Source organism: Gymnoscopelus microlampas, assembly GCF_963454915.1.
Source record: "Gymnoscopelus microlampas genome assembly, chromosome: 8".
Taxonomy (NCBI): Eukaryota; Metazoa; Chordata; class Actinopteri; order Myctophiformes; family Myctophidae; genus Gymnoscopelus; species Gymnoscopelus microlampas.
The window spans coordinates 26,940,755-26,950,328 of NC_139945.1; positions in this window are offsets into that span (position 1 = coordinate 26,940,755).

Here is a 9,574-nt window from a genome sequence, read left to right on the forward strand (position 1 = left end):
TGTGTGTGTGTGTGTGTGTGTGTGTGTGTGTGTGTGTGTGTGTGTGTGTGTGTGTGTGTGTGTGTGTGTGTGCGTGCGTGCGTTGATTATCTGAATGTCAATGTTTCTAACACTTTCCTCACAGTCTGTGAAGGATGCATGGCTTGTGCTCTTTCACCATGGAACTGCTAAAGAATTGCTAATGGATTTGGCAGAAAGTAAATAACCTATTTTCCAGGCCACTGCATTGGGTCAGTCAAAAAAAATGAAAATGCAATCTGCTCACCATAGCCAACTATAAGCTGATTGTGTGAGTTACAGTATCAACAGGGCTTTTGGGCTTGGTACATTTCATGGTCAGGGTAGAGTTGCTATGAAATCAAAATCAATGTTTAAGTTTGTTCATAATACATAATTGCTCTTACAGTAATGTTCCCTATTGCAGTGGATCTCAAACTTTTTCATGTCAAGGACCCGTAAATTAATGTATATTTGGCCACGGACACCCATCTGAAAATGGTTTGTGCCAGGGACCCCCAGAAGAGACTGTGCTGGGCAGCCTGCGCGGATGTGAACACAGTAATGCACGTTATTTTCTGAAGGGAGGGGGCGGAGAGGGGGCCTCTTTGATCGGCGGGTAGGCGGGGCCCCACGCAACCTGCGTAGTGTGCGTGTAGGGAGAAGCGGCACTGGCTACACGGTTTAAAAACATGGCATAAAACAGCAAAGGCAAGCAAACAATTACATGATACTAGGGTAAAGGGTCCAATTAAAAACTAGGTCAAATCAGGGCATAGAAACAAAAAGGCCCAAGAATAATTAAAGGGATAGTTCACCCCCCAATTACTTTAAAAAAAAAATTTGATTAGTCACCCCATGGAGACTTGAATTCATGGATGTGTTTTTATTTTTTTTCGCATTCCTAAGACAATAATTTTCAAGTCTCAATGGGGTGACTGATCGATCACCGGCTTCGAATGCTATCAATGCATTGAATGGGAGATTATCACGTTTTATCAGACCATTGAATGGGCGAAGTAGGCGAGCTACCGTCTACCCCGCGATTTGTCAGACCATTCATTGGGCGTAATCAGGAGCTACTGACCTACCGACGGAGGCGGAGCAGTCCCCACAACAATATTTACGATTCTGTCCATATCGGTACATAACTCGAACGGCGCTGAGTAGGCACAGGCGAGGGTCGCACCGCTCCGGACGGCAACTCAGTCGCCTTAGCTCCTTCGGTGGCCCGTCGCGGGGCTCCACCTCGCCTGAGACTGCGCGCCTCCGTCATGGTCCGAAACCGAAACAACCAAAACCAAAACCGAAACTAAAGTATTTAAGTCATCTCCGTCGGTAGGTCAGTAGCTCCTGATTACGCCCACTGAATGGTCTGATAAATCGCGGGGTAGACGGTAGGTCGCCTACTTCGCCCATTCAATGGTCTGATAGAACGTGATAATCTCCCATTCTATGCATTGATAGCATCCGAATCAGGTGGATCGATAGAAAAAAAGTGTTTTTTTAGGGTGAACTATCCCTTTAAAATGTAAATGTCCCTTCATGGCTGCAGTGTGAAGGATCTGAAAAGGTTCCTTCCTTGGAGGAATGGAGGCCCTTTCTTCATAAAGCCTACAGGGAGTACTGTGGGCCCTGCTTCGCTTCCCATCTGGGGGGTGTCTGCTCCACTGACATGCCCATTGTTTTCTTTAAATAATAAGCAACCTACCACGAACGCACACACACACACACACACACACACACACACACACACACACACACACACACACACACACACACACACACACACACAGTGGTGGAAAAAGTACTACATTTTTTTACTCCAGCAAAAGTATCAATACCACAATGTAGAAATACTCTGTTACAAGTAAAAGGCCTGTGTTCAAAATGTTGCTTGAATAAAAGTACAAAAGTATTGGTATAAAAATATACTTGAAGTACCAAAAGTAAAAGTTGTTTGAAAATAGCCTAAAGTGGTTAATGTATGTTCCATAATATATTCATTTATATCTGCAAAGTAACTAGTACCTAGTTTTCAAATAATTGTAGTGGAGTAAAAGTACAATATTTTTCTCAGAGATGTAGTGGAGTAGAAGTAAAGGTATTGAAAATTGGCAATACTCCACTAAAGTAAAAATACCTCAAAATGTTACAGTACTTGAGTTAATGTACTTAGTTACTTTACACACACACACACACACACACACACACACACACACACACACACACACACACACACACACACACACACACACACACACACACACACACACACACACACACACACACACACACACACACACACACACACACAGTACTGCAGATTCAAACACACTCCCAGCTGTTGTGGTGTTTACTCATAACTTTGTGTTTGTTTGGGTCTCCTCACATATTCTCCAAAGCTGTGGGGTGGGGGTCATCTCCTTCACATTGCTGGCCACATACTCTCACCAGCTGTGTGTCATGACCTCAACGCCCAGTGTCACCCATGCATACTGCATGCACACACTCCCACATCCCAGACTGGGGTTCATCATCTGTCTGTCCACACATGAGGCTAATCATTTCATCTGAGCCAGCTCTTAACTCAAGGCAGCCCATCTTTATTTTTTGAAAAACAAACAAAGATCAAGTGAAAGGACTTCTCTCTCCTGCTCTATGTGAGAGAATCTGGGAATGTTCAAAGCTCTGTCTACTGTTTGAAGGAGATAAGATAAGAGCTCAGACAGCTAGCATGCTGTGCAGAAACATGAGTGTGTGTGTGTGTGTGTGTGTGTGTGTGTGTGTGTGTGTGTGTGTGTGTGTGTGTGTGTGTGTGTGTGTGTGTGTGTGTGTGTGTGTGTGTGTGTGTGTGTGTGTGTGTGTGTGTGTGTGTGTGTGTGTGTGTGTGTGTGTGTGTGTGTGTGTGTGCGGGGGAGGGGGGTGATTTGCCTAAAAGCCAAGAGGATAGTAGGCTACATTTTGTTTATTGATGTACTTTTCATTTCCAAAGTATCTGTTTTGCGTGCATGTTACTCTCTTATGTTACGTTCACGTTTTATTTTAAGTATTTGCATTTTTTTATTCTATATTAATTATTTAAGGTCCTCTTATAACATTTATATAACGTTTATTTTGGTCTAATTGCTCATAGAACGTTCGGAATTGCTGTTGAAATTTGTTATACGAATAAGCTTGCCTATATATAGCCAATTGCCTTGCAGCCTTGCCTTGCCATGCTTTACTTTGAAAATCCCTATCACTGTCACTAATCTGTGTACCTTTGTGATTTTTCCCCTTTTTTAAGTATGTGGTAAATAGCTCTGTAGTCTGATAATTCTCTGCACGTGCAGGTGCAGAGACACCACTGTAAAAATCGACTGGTCTAGTTTTCTGTATTTTAATATATATGGTTGTGGTATAATGCACTTTAAGGGGTTTGCTACAATTTTATTGTTCTTAACTGTAACAATGACAAATAAAGTTCATTCATTCATTCATTCATTCATTCATTCATTCATTCATTCATTCATTCATTCATTCATTCATAATTCTTTGCTTTTGAATGTTTGTTCAGTAAACAGGGGTCTCGTACCCCCCCCCCCCCTTCTCTCCAGTTAGTAAACAGAAAATACATTTTCAAGTCGGGGCACCATTGTCATCCAATCAGGAGAGAGATCAGTGTTGGCCTACAGGATAAACAAGTGAAATTGGATGTAATGAAATAATTAAATGAGCAGACACAATTGGAATTGGAATGCTATAACATTGAAGCTGATATATGGGCACTCTCTCCTGATTGGATGAAATTGGTAACACACTTGAACATTTATTATTAGTGTTTAATAAAGAGCAGGAGAGACTGAACAAACACTCCATAGCAATGGTTACTTTCAGAACACAGAGCTTTAACAAAAACTTAATTATCTGAAACAAATGTCTATTGTATGTTGATGAAGTGGTTTCAATAGCAATCCAGAGTTTTGAGGTCCACAGAAATAAAACAATGGCCTAACTTGTTCAGAAACAGAAAGAGTTGCATTTTTCTTTATTCCTTCTTTCTTTCTTTATTTTGAGTGAAGGCTGGCTGATTCATCATTTAGGATCGATGCACCAGTTTGTAGTGCAAGACATGATCCAACAGATGGCGACAGAGTAAAACAAGAGCTATGACATGCTGAATTTACAGAATGTGGTACCAGTACCACCTCAGGTTGCACATCTATTTGGTACCAGTTTGATTTTAGGGTACATTTGATTAAAACCGTTTCAAATGCTTTTCAGATTGTGTTTGGGAGAATCAGGGGTTTTGTCATTATGAGCATATGGCATTAGGTAAATTGTGTGCAGTCTGTTGTAAGATTTTATGTTCCAATGTATGCAATAATTAGCCTAAGTCTGCATCACATACTGCAATATTACACATGCATAAGATAGTCTACATAGAAATTATATAAACTGGTTATATGAGTTTGTCCGTTCTGGGCTGCATGGCTATCAAACTACAGCAATGGTGGGCAGCTTTGATGATGGATAGGGCCACTATATTTCCACACTCACTCCAGAGGGCCACATTGCATATACTGTCGGCAGACACCTCTTATCTCCGTATTTTAACTTTTTTTCGTAATTAATGCCCTACTTCGTCATTCTATGTCACACAAAAGTAGCAAAAATAGCCAATCTATAAGCTCAAAAAGCGTTGCAGAGCGATGCGTTTTGAGCTTGTAGATCTGCTATTTTTGCAATTTTTAGATTGGAATCCTGAATATTTTTTTTGCTATTGTGCTGAAAAGTAACATTTTTATTTAATTTCAAATGCATTTAACTATGTTTAAGTTAACTTTATAACCTTAAATACAAATACATTGGACATAACAAAGACAATAACATTTTAATACTAGTCATTAAGCTAATAATATAGACTAAAGTAATTAAAGCGGGTCATGTTGAAACAGCTGAAATCAATAATACATAATTATTCCGATATTAACCTGCGGGCCGCATTAAGTGAAGGTGAGAGCAGCATGTGGCCCCCGGGCCGCCAGTTGCCCATGTATGAACTACAGGCATTGTTTGTGAGGATGGAGGTCATGATCCTCTGTCTGGGATACTGTACAGTTACCTTGCTCAGCTCCTTTGAGATGACCTCTGTGATGCTCTTGTACACATATATAAGGGTTGTGTTTACATTTGTACACTTTTTAGATTTGTTGTGTGGACTTTTGCAGGACAAGGAATGCTCTCAAACATGTCAATGGAAACATAACATTGTAAGGGTCCTTCAAATCGCTGGGAACAGATCCTTGGGTTGTACGAGAGGAATTCCAGCAATGTGGAATCATTGTCTGCAGGATGAATGCATCATCGGCTAGATCCTTGACATTACATTTTGGCTTGATTCTAGCATAATACTGTACATGGGCAACTGGCGGCCCCCACCTTCACTTACTCATATAATATATCAATAATCAATAATAATATTAATACTAGAAAAAGTGCTCCTCGGAGCACAACTCTCCGCTGTTGGGAATGTTGGGAATGTTCTATCTGTATAAGTGTCCTATCCGTCCTGTCTGTATAAGTGTCCTATCCCTCCTGTCTGTATAAGTGTCTTATCCGTCCTGTCTATGTAAGTGTCCTATCCGTCCTGTCTGTGTAAGTGTCCTATCCGTCCTGTCTGTGTAAGTGTCCTATCCAATTGTTACAGTATCCGCCATTTCTCAACCATTTCGTGATTGTTCCTGTCTTACCTCACTCTTACCAGACTTGTGTTGGGAATGTTGGGAATGTTCTAATTCTTATGTTCTAACTGTCCTATCCATCCTGTCTGTATAAGTGTCCGATCCGTCCTGTCTGTATAAGTGTCCTATCCGTCTGTATAAGTGTCCCATCCGTCTTGTCTGTATAAGTGTCCTATCCGTCCTGTCTATGTAAGTGTCCTATCCCTCCTGTCTGTGTAAGTGTCCTATCCCTCCTGTCTGTATAAGTGTCCTATCCGTCCTGTCTGTATACTGTAAGTGTCCTATCCGTCCTGTCTGTATACTGTAAGTGTCCTATCCGTCCTGTCTGTGTAAGTGTCATATCCCTCCTGTCTATGTAAGTGTCCTATCCGTCCTGTCTGTGTAAGTGTTCTATCCGTCCTGTCTGTATAAGTGTCCTATCCGTCCTGTCTGTATAAGTGTCCTATCCGTCCTGTCTGTATAAGTGTCCTATCCGTCCTGTCTGTGTACTGTAAGTGTCCTATCCGTCTGTGTACGTGTCATATCCCTCCTGTCTATACTGCCCTGCCAAGGTAAAGAGCAGTAACTACGTTTTTGGACACGCCGACTTATTTGTGTATCCCAAAGGTCAAATTAACCTTTGTGATTTTGGGGGATAAACAATTACCTCAAGAACAGATGCAAAATTAGTGTAATATCACTTATATGCCGATATCTCATTTGGCTGACCAGTTGAATCACTTTTAAACCCATTTTTCAGTGATTTTTTTTTTCGTAGTTACTGCTCTTTACCTTGGCAGGGCAGTATATAAGTGTCCTATCTGTCCTATCTGCCAATTATGTATCAGCCATGCAGCCATTTCGTGATGGTTCCTGTCTTACCTCACTTTGACAGTGGCAAAGACACTGTCAAAGTGACGCCATGTATTTATACAGTATTTCACCGTATTGTCACGTGTCACGTGAGGCTTGACCAATCGGTGTGTCATATTTAGAAAGTGAAAACAATACTCTCCAAAACAATAATATTATTATTGATTTCAGCTGTTACAATTCCAAACATGCAAACATGACCCGCTTTAATTACTTCAGTCAATATTAGTAGCTTAATGACTAGTATTAAAAATGTATTGTCTTTTTTATGTCCAATGTATTTGTATTCAAGTTCCTAAAGTTAACATAAGTATAACTAAATGCATTTGAAATTAAATTTAAAAAAATACTTTTCGGGATTCCAATTCAAAAATAGCAAAAAGAAATCAGGATTCCAATAAAAAAATAGCAGATCTACAAGCTGAAAACGTGCAATGTGTTTTGAGCTTGTAGATCGGCTACTTTTGCTACTTTTGTGTGACATTGAATGGCGAGGTGCGGCATTCATTTACGAAAAAAAGTTAAAATACGTAGATAAGAGATGTCTGCACGACAGTATATGCAATGTGAAGTGAGGGTGGAAATATAGTGGCCCTCTCCATCATCAAAGTTGCATCCCCCCTGTTCTAGCATGATTTATATTAAGGATATGCTTAACCTGTGGTGGAAAGTAACTAAATAGATTTACTTAAGTAAAATTTTGGGGTATTTGTACTTTACTTGATTATTTCCAACTTCAAATGCTTTTACTTCTACTCCACTACATCTCAGAGGCAAATTTTGCACCTTTACTCCACTACAATTATTTGAATACTTTAGTTACTAGAGACTTTGTAGATTTTGATTATCATTACAACACATACATTAACCACTTCAGCCCTATATACATTTTGGCCATTTGAAAATAGCAGATCTACAAGCTCACAATGCGTCGCGATGCGACGCATTGTGAGCTTGTAGATCTTGCTATTTTCAAAAGATTTTTAGACATTCTACACATTTGAAAACTTGTGAAATGGGATATTCTGCATAATGAGTACTTTCTACTTTTGGTACTTTTGGTACTACTAAGTGCATTCTGATACCAATACTTTTGTACTTTTACTCAAGTACATTTTGAATTCCGGACCTTTGCTTGTAACAGAGTATTATTATATTGCAGTATTGATACTTTTACTTAAGTAAAACATGTGTGTACTTTTTCCACCACTGGCAAGATACAAACCTACATCAATCAGAGGGAGAGGCAGATGTCGTGACAGTGCAGTAGAGTACTGTACTGGTGCCCATCGGTGTCCATTCACAGCAGGGGTGTTCTGCTGAGCCCTCATGTTTCTCCTCTATTCCTGGATGCTGTGCAGCGGTATCAAGGTGTTACGTTTAAGAGGCTCATCAGCTTATGGGATATGGGTCAACAAAGGTGGAACGGCGATAGCCTGATATCAGTGCGATAGTGTGATGTGAAGCCTGCCGGCCTTTGTCAAAATGTTGACTTTACCAAATAGTCATTCTTATTTTGATATACGGTACATATATTATTTTGTTCTTTTGTTATTTGAATGTAACTTAGATTCTTAGATTTGTAATACCTAGTCCTACATCCTAAACCACCACAACTCACAGTTATATGTATATTTATTTGACTATGGATATTCAACAAAAATATGTGTGTTTTAAGTTTTGCTTTAGGCTATTTATTTACTTTACTGTTTTCAATATTTGCAAAATCGCTATGATCCTATTGGTACTGGTTGCTGCAAGGCCACAAGGGCCATGATCGTATTAGACAATGCTATGATTTGATCCTGTATAAGATTTGATCCTGTATAAGTAAATCAACTTATTCAGTCCCTTAAACTGACATCAATGTTCACTTTCAGGTTGTAGAGGGTTTTGGAGTGAGTGTGTTGGTGCTCATGCTGCAGTTTCCCGGGTGGTGTTGTCAAAAGAGCTGAAAAGACTGACGCACACAAATATGAAAAGCTCATGGGGCTCCCTGGCTGGGATAACCTTTCGTTATCTCTAATTACTCCCTGTCCACCAAGGTGCAAATTCATTTAAACTGTGGGGCCTGTGCAGTTGGCATATTAGACCAATTAAGGCACGGTTCAGGTGTCTTCGTGCAACAAGGTGTCTCCATGGTAAAAAACCTCGACTGATCTTAGATCTGAGTTTGCATTATGTCTGTGTCCTTTTCATCATGTTATCATCAGTTCAATTTAATATCTGATGATTTTTGTGAGGTGGGAAAGGGCTTCACTTCTTCCTTATAGCAAGGTTTGGTTTCTCTCCAACCCCAGCCTACAGTATGTAGCCTATACTGTCAATCCTCTTATATTGTGCCTTACAGTGCAATATGGATTAGGTTAATGAGTAACGCCTACGATCCACATGCTCTCAGGTCACTTTGAAGGGATTGAATGGGCCTAGAGCCCATCTAGACCTGCTTTCTTATTAATTAATAGATTTCTTCAAATCAAATATATATTTTTGTATATCTTTTATTAATTTTCCATTTCCAATATTTGGATCGATCGACTCAACACTGTATGGAAACCATCTTCATCGGGAAGTACTTTTTATTTTATTTTTTCCCTGTGAGACAGACTAACTAGAGAAAGCTGATGTGTAAATTGACCGATCTGGTCTGTCATGGTTCTGTTTCAACCTGGAAGATGCTGCCTGCGAGTGGAGTGGACCTGTTTGTGAACAACTAAACTGTGAGCCATAAGTAGCTCTCCGGGGTGCTGAAGTGGTCTCTGAACGCAACGCATCCAAGATTTGCCTGTCACTCAGCCTATCTCAACATTATGACTTGTGGTGACTATGAGTCTTTTGAGTTGAGTTCAGTGTGACTAGATGTTTGGAATGGTGAAGTGGGAATTGCTTGAGAAAGTTGGAGTGGGCAGTTGTAAGATTGTCTTCGGAGCTCGAAGCTGTCCAAAGCGTGCCAGATATGGTAAGCTTACACTTTTAGTTCATATTAAATATTACACCTT